This window comes from Aplysia californica, unplaced genomic scaffold, assembly GCF_000002075.1.
Source record: "Aplysia californica isolate F4 #8 unplaced genomic scaffold, AplCal3.0 scaffold00504, whole genome shotgun sequence".
Lineage (NCBI taxonomy): Eukaryota > Metazoa > Mollusca > Gastropoda > Aplysiida > Aplysiidae > Aplysia > Aplysia californica.
The window spans coordinates 127,651-141,225 of record NW_004797774.1 but is presented as its reverse complement, the minus strand read 5'-3'; the positions used below and the strand labels follow the sequence as shown (position 1 = coordinate 141,225).

The 13,575-nt window shown below is 36.6% G+C and overlaps 1 long non-coding RNA gene across 2 annotated transcripts; it reads left to right on the top strand.

The window, feature by feature from the left end:
- Positions 1-669: 669 nt before the first annotated feature.
- On the top strand, positions 670-9,190 carry LOC101858959. Of its 2 annotated transcripts, XR_220840.3 has the most exons (5): positions 670-2,457; positions 3,561-3,709; positions 5,961-6,150; positions 7,740-7,866; positions 8,931-9,190. It is a non-coding gene; the product is annotated as an uncharacterized LOC101858959 (long non-coding RNA). The 2 variants fall into 2 exon arrangements; XR_004858959.1 differs by lacking the exons at positions 5,961-6,150; positions 7,740-7,866; positions 8,931-9,190 and adding an exon at positions 4,848-5,762 and having other exon boundaries at positions 2,238-2,457.
- Positions 9,191-13,575: the final 4,385 nt, after the last annotated feature.

Sequence of the window (13,575 nt, the reverse complement as noted above, 5' to 3'; positions counted from 1 at the left end):
GAAAGGGGGTGCATTTTTAGGGTTATCTTCCCTTTAACTATTGCCCAAAGAGGCTATATAGGCTAATACCAGAGCTCACAGTGTGACGTCATAGGTGTCAGGCATGGGTGGGGGGGAGGGGGGGGGGGAGGGGGTTCTCATCCTCTTTGGCATTACAGGTTGTCCCAGAATGGACATCCCTTTCGTTTACAAGGGTGACATCACTTCTGCGAACTCTAGTACTAATTAATATAACCTCTTTGCTTATGCCGGAAATACGCACGAAAAAAATTATATTCTCTAAAAAATAACTTATCATGTTATACAGATAGAAGAAGGTTATTCCCAATGCAAAACAATTTTACAAGTCATTTATTTTTTCAAAATAATATTTTAGGCACAATAATTTACTGCTTTAATAATCCACGTGCTTTTAGCGAAACGATACAAACAAATCCAGCTTTTGTATTTCAAAGTAAACCGGAAGTTTTTAATGACATTGTTGGTCTCTCAAAGGGAGTTAATTACCGTTTATTTTTGTTCAGTAGCAGGTGGCAGAAAAAAACTTAGTTCCCGCCTGTAAAATTGTGTCCTCTGAATGAGCGTAAGTAGAATCTAGATCTAGATCTATTTTCTTTATCAATACGATTGGCAACTAGATCTAGATCTAGATCTAGATCTAGATTCTAGATCTTCAACAGTTGAAACTCCATGCTGAATGCGACGTCCGAAGAATCCACCCAGAAACATGCCATGGGGTTATTCCAAATTTCCAGTAGATTAGCATATAGAATCTAAATCTATATTATATTATTGGAGCTTGCAGGGAACGAAATGGTCAACACTTGGAGATTTCAATGGCCATCACCTCTCTGAGTTTTGTTGGTAATTTCAATTTTGTATTTAATTTTGTTCTTCACCATTCAAATTTGAAATGGAACAATTGAATTGATTTGTTTAGAAGTTGCATAGTTTTGCGCTTCACTAAATTTCGGTTCAAATTGTTTAAATTTAAACTTGTTGTTTTTCGAAAATTTCGTTGATTCTTCTTTCATGTTGACATATGTAACGTACCCGTGGTTAAATTTAGATCTAGAATCTAATCTCTAGTTTTTTCAAAGTTTTAAAAAAAAAACTGATCGAAAGATGACCTAGAGTGGTGTCGCCGGTACGCGCGCACTTCGCGATCGTTGAACGTATTTTCCGCCATTTCCGGCTTTGTACTTTCGTTTTTAGCTATTCCATTCAAGAAACTATTGACCTATAAAATGGTCTTGCTCATAGTCGCCAGATTTCTTAAACGTTGTGTGCCCAACAATTTTTCCAACCTAGGGTGTTGTCTTCACTGAGCGTGCATTTCTTCTCAGTGCGTGCATGGGATTCTTCACTGAGCGTGCACCCATATATACACGTTGAAAGCCAAAAGAAGAGGAATCTGATAACATTATTGCATTAAATGACCACACAGGAAGATAACAAGTCACTTCAGAAGCAAAGTAAGGCAATTTTAATTAGAATCTAAACTAATTTAATTTAGGGGGTATAAATAGTTCAAATACATAGTGAAAAAAAATCAAACAGAATTTTTCACAACTAAAATCCACATTTTCCTACTCTTCATCACTCATTCCTCTGATCTTTCCATCTTTCACACAGTCCACATGCCACCATCCATGACATTCTTCAAACTGCAACCAAATAATCTCTAAAATTGAGTCTACTTTTTTTCTTAGTATTCTACTATATATTTCATTGTGCACGCGCAGAGAAAACTCGAGTTTTTTCAGTCTTCACTACGCGTGCACCCCCCCCGATCCCGAAACCCGCATTACAACTTGGCATAGAACTCGATAAAAGGTCACGTGAAACACTCAAGGAAGGAGTAGGCACATTTTTTAAGCTAGGGGGCGCGCACAGTCTATTTGAACCAATCAGAGGCAAATAGGTCATAAAAACTAGTTCACAGGTCAGCGTTGAATGTCAACTTGCCACAGCTGATAAAAACACTCTCGATGATCCCTTGTCGGCAAACGAGTGATGGAAGTAAACAAAAATGGCTGCTGCACACACTGACGCATTCAATCAAACGCAAAAACGCAATTTGAGGCTAAAAACAAAGGAAAACAAAAGTGCACGCACCGAGAAGGCGCACGCGCAGGGGCTACACCACTCTAGATTTTCTAGTTAAACAGCCCTTTAAATGGGCCCTCTTTTTTTAAACACCCTTACTATCTCTCTATTGCAATAATGAATAATGATGCTAGATTAAAGTGTGTTAAATATATTGAAATAGATTTATGCAGTAAACAAACCTGATGATGGTTACCTAATATTTATCTTTATGACATGGTTTTTATTGTTTCATTACAGTGGGGAGATATTTGCTCACAAGACAAACGTGTGTGCCTCAGTGACAGAGACCTGGTCTATCTCCTGGACATGAGGAGAGAGCAAAGGTCGACCAGAAACTGGAGGAGGGTGAGGAACCGGGGAGCAGAATTTTTGCTGAAACAACAGACTTTAGCGAGACATAGAGGGAAAAGAAGACAAACTACAGTGGAGTCTGCTGAAACCAAACACGGTTCATCCGATGATCATATGGCAGTAAACCAACATAAAATAATGTCTCTATGTTTTCTTCAGTTGAAGCAACCTCTGTAAACCAGATACCAGGCTGAACCAACAAAGACAATATGGCAGTCTCGCAGGTTTCAATTTAGACGGATTCCACTGTGTACTTTTTTTGTGATGAATGAAATGCTAGTTATAATTATAGGATTTATGATATTCCCTCAAATTTGTAACACATGCAGAAAAATAAATTGCCCTTCATTTTCCAGAATTTTTACTGAAACAACAGACTTTGCGAGACATAGAGGAAAAAGAAGACAAAATACAGTGGAGTCTGCAGAAACCAAACACAATTCTTCTGAACACGGCGATAATCCAAAATAAAATAATGTCTCTGATATTTTTCTTCAGTTGAAGCAACCTCTGTAAACCAGATACCAGGCTGAATCGAAGACAATATGGCAGTTCCGCAGGTTTCAGTTGAGACGGACTCCACTGTATACTTTTTTTGTGATGAATGAAATGCTGGTTATAATTATAGGATTTATGATATTCACTCAAATTTGTAACGCATATTATACGGTGAAATAAATTGCCCTTCATTTTCCAGAGTCAAGGGCATATGTTTCAAAACGTAATAATATTCACACAAGTGGGAGGCGTAGAAGAAGGAGGTGACCAATATTTTCTATATAATGAATCCAATGTGTAATAAGTCGATTAGACAATGATATTCTCATGACCTCAAAGTTATCAATGTTGTCTTACACACTGAAGTCTCATCACTACGAATGACAAAGTACAGAGAGCTATTTTTGAAGCCGTTATGCTGATGGCGAGGGACGTTCTAAACTGTCTACCTATAAGATGTTATTTGAAACAGAATCATGCCTTTTAGGGCTAATCATTGAGAAAGTTGACTCCAGACGGATGTCTCTCGAAAATGGATAAAATTAGGAGCATACTTTTGATTATTTCTGATGTGAGGAAATTGCATTCTCTGTCCCCAGCTGTTTCCATCTGTACTTTCTACCTGTGCTGAAAGTGGCTTGAAAGAGCACCAAAACTGGTCCCTCACACCGGTGGAGCAACTGGCTGTTGCTATGGAGAGAAGCTTTCTACGTAAAACATCATCTTTTTCTGAGTTGAACATTCCAAAGTAAACCATGGTCTTGTTCTTGTTTAGTGTGTGTTTGTGTGTGTGTACTTAATCATAGTGTGTGTGTATGAACTGTGTGTATATGAACTGTATGTGTGTATATGAACTGTATGTGTGTTTATGAACTGTATGTGCGTGTGTTTGTGTGTAAAGAAAATAATGAGAACAAAGACAATAGATAGATTGTAGTTGTGTCTGTTACCATAGCGAGCTGTTGACTGTGAATTTATTGAATACATCAAAATGTATGTAGAAGGTTTGGAGGGGGGTTACTTGGCCAGTGGCCACCATCTTGACCCACTTGTGGGTAGAGTCTGTTTCTTGTTTTGAAAAGTTGGCAGCTTTGTAAATGGAGAGTTGTGGCTTGTGACTGTGATGTGTGTGTCCTTTAAATCATCCTTCTTTTTGCAATTTTTGTTCTTTCTTAAGGGGAGGAGCGACCCTTGATTTTGCAGATTTTAGGTCAGGCTATGCACATTTTATATTGGCTGATTTTTTAAGATAAACCTGTTTTTTGTCTAAAAATAGCATGGATACAATTGAGAAAGAGTTTATTCTCCAGGTAAATTGCCTTTAAAAACATGAGGATGGATTAATATAGTGAATTTTCATAATTATTGTCGGTCTTCAAAAAATATAATTTTTGTGCAGTTTTTTCCCTATTCCTTCCTTAGTTTTCATCCTTTTGACATGAAACTTTCAGGAAACATTGTTGGCACGGCTGCCATCAATGTAACAGAGAGACATTTGCAAAAAAATTAATACTTTTCCATTGGCAAGCAATTACGCAACCTAAATTTTTAAAAAGTTTTTTTATACTTTGGGAAAATTCTCATATTTATTTTTCTTTTGCACTTATTGAAAAAAACGAGCTGTTACACTGATAGGGTCTGGTTCAGGTATACTCTCCCCACATTTGGTCAAATTTAGTCTGTAAATAAGAAAGCCTTAGGGATTTGAAATCCATTGTTTATTTTCAAGATGGCGGCCGTTTCCATAGCAACCGCTTTAGCTATGTCAAAATGAAATTGCGTATCAAGAGATTTTACTATGTCTTACTTATATGTGTACTTAGATTTGATCTCGGGCAACAAACATAGAAAATGGTCCTCAGGGGTAGCTCCTCCCGTTAAAACAGAATTCCTGCTGGCCCAGCCACTGGAGGTGAGGGTGTTTCTGAAAACTTGCACAACAGGCGTGGTAAGGAAGTGAAATTTCTTTTTGTGCCATTAGGAAAAGGTTAAAGGGATGTAATCCATAAAATTATTTCTATCAGGATTGATGTAATATTTTTTATGTCCCTTTAATATGTTGTGTCCCTCTTCTCATCTGTGACCACTCACACAATGTTCTTGTCCCGGCCGCCCTTCAACACAGTGGTCCAGTGGTCGACTTTTCTTTATCGTCTCCCTCTACACCTATGTTGACTCATTCCATACATTACCGACGTCTGTGCTCTCATGGTTCTGTTCTTTGCCGCAGATTCTGTCTATTCTATCAGGCCACCTTGTGAACGAGTTTTAGCTGGTAACGTCAAAGGTTCTCTATATACACAATCTTTGGTAGCGTTCCACAATGATTTTAAACGTACATTTGGTGGCCTTAGAAAGCCACTGATATGTCACCCTGTTCAATATCGAGCACCAGGCGGAAAATAATAAATTTCCAACCAATGGTAAAAAAATTTTTTTAAGATAATATCAAAATGATGTTTTAAAATGTTAATTTAGATAACTTATATATTTAGGTTCTCACTCAATAAATTAGAAATTTTCATGTCAATTTTTTAAAGTTTTGTCTTTTGTAAGCTTGTTATCTTGAAGATTTCGCACAACTAAAAACAGATAGAGCTTAAAGAAGGTGAAAATTGGACAGAGTGGAAAGTTACAGATTCAGAAAATGCTCCTTGCTTCAGAAAGTGATTTTCCCATTTCCCTCTTGGTTTCCCTTTGCCACCACTATTTGTGTTTCTCTTTCTGCTGGGCTGATATTTGCTCCAATCAAGTCATTGATGCTCTAGCTGTTCCCGTCTTTTTCTTGGTCTTCCCCTTCCTCTGTTTTCTGACACCTTTTTGTGGATAACAATTTTATCCAGAGATTCTGTGTTTTTGTGAGCCAAAATAAGTGAGCTTTGTGATCTAATTAAATCTATAAATAAACAGTTCTTTATCTTGAGCTTTTTCAAGATCCTCTGTTTGCATCATTTAGAATTATGTTTCTACGTATTTGTTTCTTTTTCATTTTGTTTCAGATCCCAACAGTCGTCTGTGCCTGAGTGCCATAGAAATCTCGCCCTTACTTGAGATACAGCCATAGTTCTCTCCCCTGACCATAAAATATGAAGCTTTCACCGACAAAGACATCTTGATGATTCGGATCCAGGCAAGGTCTAAGCTCTGTGGCGCCATCGGCTCGCTAGATAACACAGTGGACAGCAAACAGTAAGTCCAAGTTTTGTCTTGTGGTCAAGTCAACATTTCTCTCTGACAAATTAATGATTGATTGTAATGATTGTAAATGTTTTACACCCTCATCAACACTTTTTAGGTCAGTCAGGTTTTCAGGACCAACCCAGGTTGAGAGGGATACATTTTAGGACAATTTCCTAGAAGTAAAGATTTTTTCAACATGTTGGTCTTGGCCTCTGCCTGTTTTTGCATCAATCATTCAGGTAATGGCGAGGTATTTGAGACCTATCATTGTGACAGAATGTGTGTCAAAAAAGCTACACTTGTTTTTTTGTTTTGTTTTTAAAAATAATTTTTGATAAAGCATCATTGCGGAAATGACTTTTTTAACACCTACGGGACATGTTTTCTTTGATGTAAGCCTAAAGCGGGGGGGAAAATTGGGGATTTACAGCATACACCTAAAACATTTAAAAGTTGACACTTATTCCTCAACACTACACTCAACCATTCACCTAAGAAACACGATTCTACAGAATGGGGTGAGTAATTTTCGAGGACTCGCGTGGAGACGTCTACACAGCTGGGGTATGTAATCGACAAGCTTACGCTGGAACATGGGGGCAGGGTGGTGTCGCTGTCACAAAATGAGCAATTTGTGGGCAAGGCTACTATAAGTCATTTATTTTAATGATCCTGTGTATGCATCCAAGGAACGGTTTTTAATATAGGGCCAAAAAAGAAATTTGAAAAAAAAAATGAATTAAGGGGTCACGATTAAAAAAAAACATTTTTGTTTGGTCGCTAACCTGCAGAAATGCTGTGCAACTTTTCGTGGGCATAAGTAAATTAATAGATGAGGTAGAATTTTTTTGATGTGGTCATACGAAAGTGAACAAGCTATAGTGCAGAGTTATTCGTACTAGCGTCATTTGTCTTATCCCCTTCCGAGGTATGCAACTCTCAGCTTTCTCCTTGAAGTTGGGAATTTTTTAAAACCAAATACTTCTTCCCAACAATTTCTAACAGTAGAAATGTAAATCTTTATCAATCCAGTCATGGAAGAAAAGATTGTAAGATTGTAACAGTGCCGCTATGACATGAAGGACATTCCTTCTGCAGATGCACTGATCATCGTCAAACATGGACGGATGAACGGTTTTTATTGTTATTATTATTATTATTATTACAGTATAACACAGATAGCTGGAATTCGTCAGGACCGGCCTCGGTAGTTCCAGGGATCCGTAGTTCCAGGGATATCTTACAAAGATAAGAAAAAGAAAAAAATGGGACCGCAGGCACAGTTCTACGGATGCGTGATTTCTAGTCTTCTGTGTTCAACCTATCCGTGTTATAGAGTGTATATTATTATTATTAAGTAGGCGTATTATTATTTGTAATATAATTAGTATTATTAATTTTATTAGTAGTATTATTAGTAGTTCTATTAATTTTATTATTTGTATTATTATTAGTACCAGTATTATCATTATAATTATTATTTGTATTATTATCATTTTCATATTTATCTATAGCATAGGCTAAATAAAAAATTAAGCAGATGTGAATTTGTTGAGAGAAAGAAAGAAAAGAAGAGGTTTGTCATTTGTCATCCCCAGCAGTGTTCCCTGCCGTATGTGAGAGACGATCCCTGTGGTCTGAAGCCGGTCAAGCCAGTGCCAATATGGAGTCAGTATCTCTCTGACCGCTCCTCTCTACCTGTGTGTGGGAAGAAAACGGTGATAGGTGAGAATGTCAAAAAAATGTCTTTGGTAAATATCATCGGTGTACATTTTTTGTTTGAATTTGCAAGTTTCAAATTACAACTATAGTTGAACCTGCCTTAATGGCCGCCTGTCTAAGACAATCACCTGTACAAACAGCCACTTCCCACTTCCCCTTTGTGTTTTCCTGAATTATAATAACACCTGTCTATTGAGGCTGCCATTTCACATGGAGGAAAAACATATGTTTCAACTCAATGTTCTTTGATGAGAGGATTTATTACAACTGACTTGCTCAGGACACATATCACATGCCACACAAGAGTGGTGAGTGGAAGTTCACCAAAACAATAATAAAGAAGAATTAAGTTTTCAACAAGGAAGAGGGTACTAATATCATCAAGAGAAATAACTAAGAATAATCATACAAAAAGATAATACATACTATTAATAATAAATTCAGTTAATTCCCCTTGACCATAATAATGTGATTTTTATTCTAACACTGTCCAAGACAACCACCTGTCTAAAACAATCACTTTTCTCCTCAATAATGGATGGCTGTCTTGGACAATTTCCACTGTACTTTGTGATTTCTCGGGTACCCCAGGCTCTTGTAGATTCAGCACTTTATTCATTGGTAGAGATTACAATCTGTTCTTGAACTTCAAATGACTTTTTTTATTCAACAAGGAACAATTCTGGCAGATAATGATGCCATTTGTATATGACATCAGTAAGATCTTATGGTATCTCGGAGCTGTTGAAAAATTTGGATAAATTCTTTTCCCATTTTTAATCCACGCAGCAATGAGATACTTCTAGTTTTAATTATCTGGTAACAAATATTTTATGTTGTGCCAGTCAGGCTTTCAGTTTTAGTCGTACTGTCCTTGAGTTATAGCCCTTGTCACATGGATCCATAAATGTTGTAGTTCTTGGAAATCTGAAGCCTGTAAGTCCTGCATCACTTCATAATGAATCAAAAGTTTTTATTTTACACGTGTTATTTTATGTACGACGTGATGACCGGTTGTTGCAATCCTTACAAAAACATTTTCTCTCTTTCTTTCTTTCCACGGACAGATGTCTTCTGAACGTCAGAACCTGACAGAAATGTTCAGCTATCTGTCCGGAGAACATTCACGACACTACCATGTAGAAGGGGACATCAGAGATAGTCATCAACAGGATCTGTCAGTAGATTTGACTGGACGAAGGATGAAGCAGATAAAGAGATGTGGATACCTCAGTGGATCTGTGTGGATCGGAAAAAACCCTCATGTCTAGCTCATCCCGAATATTCCCCACTATTTTCCAGCTCATCCCCAGAATTTTCTAGATGATCCCTTTTATTTTATATCTTATCCCTAATATTTTCTAGCTCATCTCCAGTATTTTCTAGCTCATCCCTAATATTTTCTGGCCCATCCACAGTTTTTTCTAGATTATCCCTATTATATTCTAGGTCATCCCTAATATTTTCCAGCTCGTCCCCAGTATTTTCTAGCTCATCCCTAATAATTTCTAGCTCATTGCGAATATTCCCCACTATTTTTTAGCTCATCCACAGTATTTTCTTGATGATCCCTATTATTTTCTAGCTCGTCCACAGTATTTTCTAGCTCATCCCTGATATTTTCTAGCCCATCCCTAATATTTTATAGCTCATCCCCAGTATTTTCCAAGTCATCCCTTATATGTTCTAGATCATCCAGAATATTCCCCATTATTTTTTAGCTCATCCCTAGTATTTTCTAGATTAATCCTATTATTTCTAGCCTTCCCTAATATTTTCTAGCTCATCCACAGTAGTTTCTAGCTCATTCGTTATCTCTTTTAGCTCATCTCCAGTGTTTTCTAGGTTATTCTTATTATTTTCTGGCTTATCCCCAATATTTTTACAGAATATTTTCCAGCTCATCCCCAGTATTTCCTAGATTATCGCTATTATTTTCTAGGTTACCTCTAATATTTTTTAGCTCATCAAGAATCTTCCCCATTATTTTTTCAGTTCATGCCCAGTGTTTTCTAGCTCATCCCCAGTATTTTCTAGCTCATTCCTTATATTATCTAGATAACCCAGAATATTCCCCAATATTTTTTTAGCTTATCCCCCAGTGTTTTCCCTATCATCTGTAGCTCATCCCCAATTGATTCTAGCTCATTCATAATATTTAAGTTCGTGCCAGTATTTTCTTTAATATTCGTATTATTATCTAGCTCACCCCCAACATTTTTTAGGTGATTCCCAGTATGTTTTAGCTCATCCCTGTTTTCCCCATTTTTTAGGTGATTCCCAGTATTTTATAGCTCATTCAGAACATTGCTCACTATTTCCTAGCTCATCCCCACTATTTTCTAGATTGTCCCTGTTATTTTCTAGCTCATCCCTAGTGGGTTTTTTTAAATTTTAGCTCAACCCCAGTATTGACTAGGTCATCCCTAATATTGTCCACCTTGTTTTCAGTATTTTCTAGCTTATTCCGAATATTTTCTAACTCATCCCGAATATTTTCTAGCTTATGCCTAATATTTTCTAGCTCATTCCGAATATTCCCCACTATTTTTTTGCTCATCTCCAGTATTTTCTCTATGATCTCTTTTATTTTCTAGGTCATCCCTAATATTTTCTAGCCTATTCCTAGTAGTTTCTAGGTTTTCCCTATTATTTTGTAGCTGATCCCTTACAATTTTTAGCTTATTTTACAGCTCATCCAGAATATTTCCCACTATTTTTTAGCTCATACCCAGTATTTTTGTAGATTATCCATATTATTACTAGCCATCCCATATATTTTCTAGCTCATCCCCAGTAGCTTCTAGCTCTTTTGTAATATTTCCTAGCTCATCCCCAGTATTTTCTAGATTATTCTTATTATTTTGTAGCTCGTCCCCAGTCTTCTCTAGCTAATTCTTAATATTTTCCACCTCATTCCGAATATTTCCCACTATTTTTTAGCCTATCCCCAGTATTTTCTAGATTATCCCTAATATTTTCTAGATCATCCCTAATATTTTCTAGCTCATTTCAAATATTCCTTACTAGTTTTTAGCTTCACCCCAGTATTTTCTAGATTATCCCTATTATTTTCTTGCTGGTCCCTAATATTTTGTAACTCATCCCCAGTATTTTTTTCCTCATCCCTATTTTGTAGCTCATCCCCAGTAGTTTCTAGCTCGTTCGTAATTTTTTGTAGGTCATCTCCAATATTTTCTAGATTATTCTTATTGTTTTCTAGCTCATCCCCAATGTTTTTATAACTCATCCCTAATATTTTCCAATGCATCGCTAATATTTTCTAGATCATCCCTAATATTTTCTAGCTCTTTCCGAATATTCCCCACTATTTTTCTAGATTATCCATATTATTTTCTAGCTCATCCCTAGGGTATTGTATTGAACAAAATTGTTATCGGACCCATGCTCGGCTTTCTCTCAGTTGTTCGCCCACTTGGAAAACCAGTTTGTTGCCCCCTGGTGTATGGCGTGGGTTCACACCCCTATCAGCACTTTCAGCATATTTGGTAACATGTGGGACCTCCAAATTTCTGGTTCATATCCTGCAGGATCAAACTGCCCGCAATTGGAAGAGAGTTTTGAAAACTCCCCAAATAACGGAAAAATTCCCCACTGGAGATTGAGACCCAGGTCCTCCTCATCTTTGTTTAGCTGAGCTAACTATGCACACTTGACTGTGCTACCACAACTGTGTCTTCCAGTTGATCATCATTTTTGATGTGTTGGAATTTGTTCCACGTTGACTTTGACAAAGAAAACCGTTCCAAGGATTCTGACGTACTTTTACTTCAGTGATTTGTTATATATAAGGCGTATGATGAACATGTTTGAAGGTTAGAGATTGTGTGTGTACTTGTGAAAACAATCCAAATGTCGCGGATGTACTTGAGATAGCAAGGCTATCTGACAGAGATCTACAGAAACATTTATCAACAAATATGTTTTCATTATTCCAGTTTTAGAAAAGTAAATTGTTGTGATTTCTGCTTCCACTCCCAGTCTGCCTAATGCAAATTTATGCAAAGGTAACATTCTTATGCTTAAAATTACAAGAAGACCCTTATAATCTTCATCTTCATTATCATCATCATCACCATCATCATCTTTGTCATCGCTGTAGTCAATTGTCTCTTGACTTGAGACATTGAAATTCTGTTTGTTGAGTTTGCAGGTGTGGTAGACTCGTTGAAAATGATTCTGTTTGATTTATTTCACTGGTTCAAATCAATTCACAATGACTTGTGCCACTTACAATAACTTTATAGATTTGAAATATTTGAATGACGGCATGAACAAGTGAATGCTGCATAAATGTTGTTATTGTTATTTTTCTATAGTATGCCTTATATTACTATCTATTGTAATAAATGTGTTTGAAATTTACTATAATTTTTATGAGTTGACTTTGTCTTCTTTTTGTTGAAAATATTTTTTCTAGCACGTCTAGATGCATTTACCAAACTCGATGAAAGAACAGAATGTCACACTTTTGTCAAACTAGGGGTTGTGTACCGACTTTTCAAAGTGCTAAAATGAAATGAATTGAAAGCGGTTGAATGTATCAGGGTAAAAGTACAAACTATGATGTTCAACAGGCTCTACAGATATATGATATACAAAATAACTGTTGTTTTCTACGAGTATGAGTCTTAAAAATCTAAGTTACAATTCTCAAAAACTTTTTAAAAATCAGACATATCTGATATGTTTTCTTCCAGCCCATCAAATGTTTGTCTGTGGTGACAGTGACTGGTGAAGCATGCAAAGGTTTACATCTCTTAAAACAAAAAAACCTTGAGTTCTCTTGTGACTTGAAGATCACTTACATTATGCACTGACATCTTTAATAATTATGTAGACGACAAAGACAGATCAGTACATGACATTCTCTACTTCTCTCTACGTCTTTCTTGGTCTGTTTGTCTTGTTCACTTGCTCGCCCGCTCTCTCGCTCTCTGCATGATATGGAAAGATGCTGTGAGGGAAACTCTCAACTCAACTCTAAAAATACATGTAGACTACTTGCAGTTCATTGCTAAAGAAGTCAAAAAGACACTTTTAAACCACAGATCAAACAGTTTTTGTCAAGTCCTGTCTTGACGTTTATTTAGATTACACATTGTCATTCTTTCACAAAAGTTCACATCACTGAGCATCACTTTGGAACAAAATGTTTTTCCACATACTAGGAACAGTTTAGGCATAAAACATTAATGAACACAACAGCTTGATTGTCACAGGAAGACCAAACTTCTGGCTGGCCGTTTTGACAGTGGATAAAAATCTCTCTTGATTGTGCAAAATACACATACATAGCACAAAGATTTTTTTTAAGATGGAGAACCCACCCAAAAAGATGGGTACCCCACCCCCACATTTAAACTTCAGGGTAGCCTACATAGGTTTCTCAGGAAACTTGTTGGTCAAGACAGATCATTTAATATAGACTTACTGTTTCTGAAATTAAAAAAAAGAAAGACAGACAAGGGATTGACAGAAAGTTTACAAAAGTTTTAGTTTTAGTGAAAATTTTACAGCTCTTGCAACACAATTAAGTGACAATTAAGTACATCGGATTGAAAGTGTTACCAAAGACCGTGTATAGCCGGTCTTTGGTGTTACTACTGAAGAGTAACATACAAAGGAAAGAAGGAGGAGACATAAGGACAAGAGATGTTTGACAAGAAAGAAAGAGCAAACCACACCAGA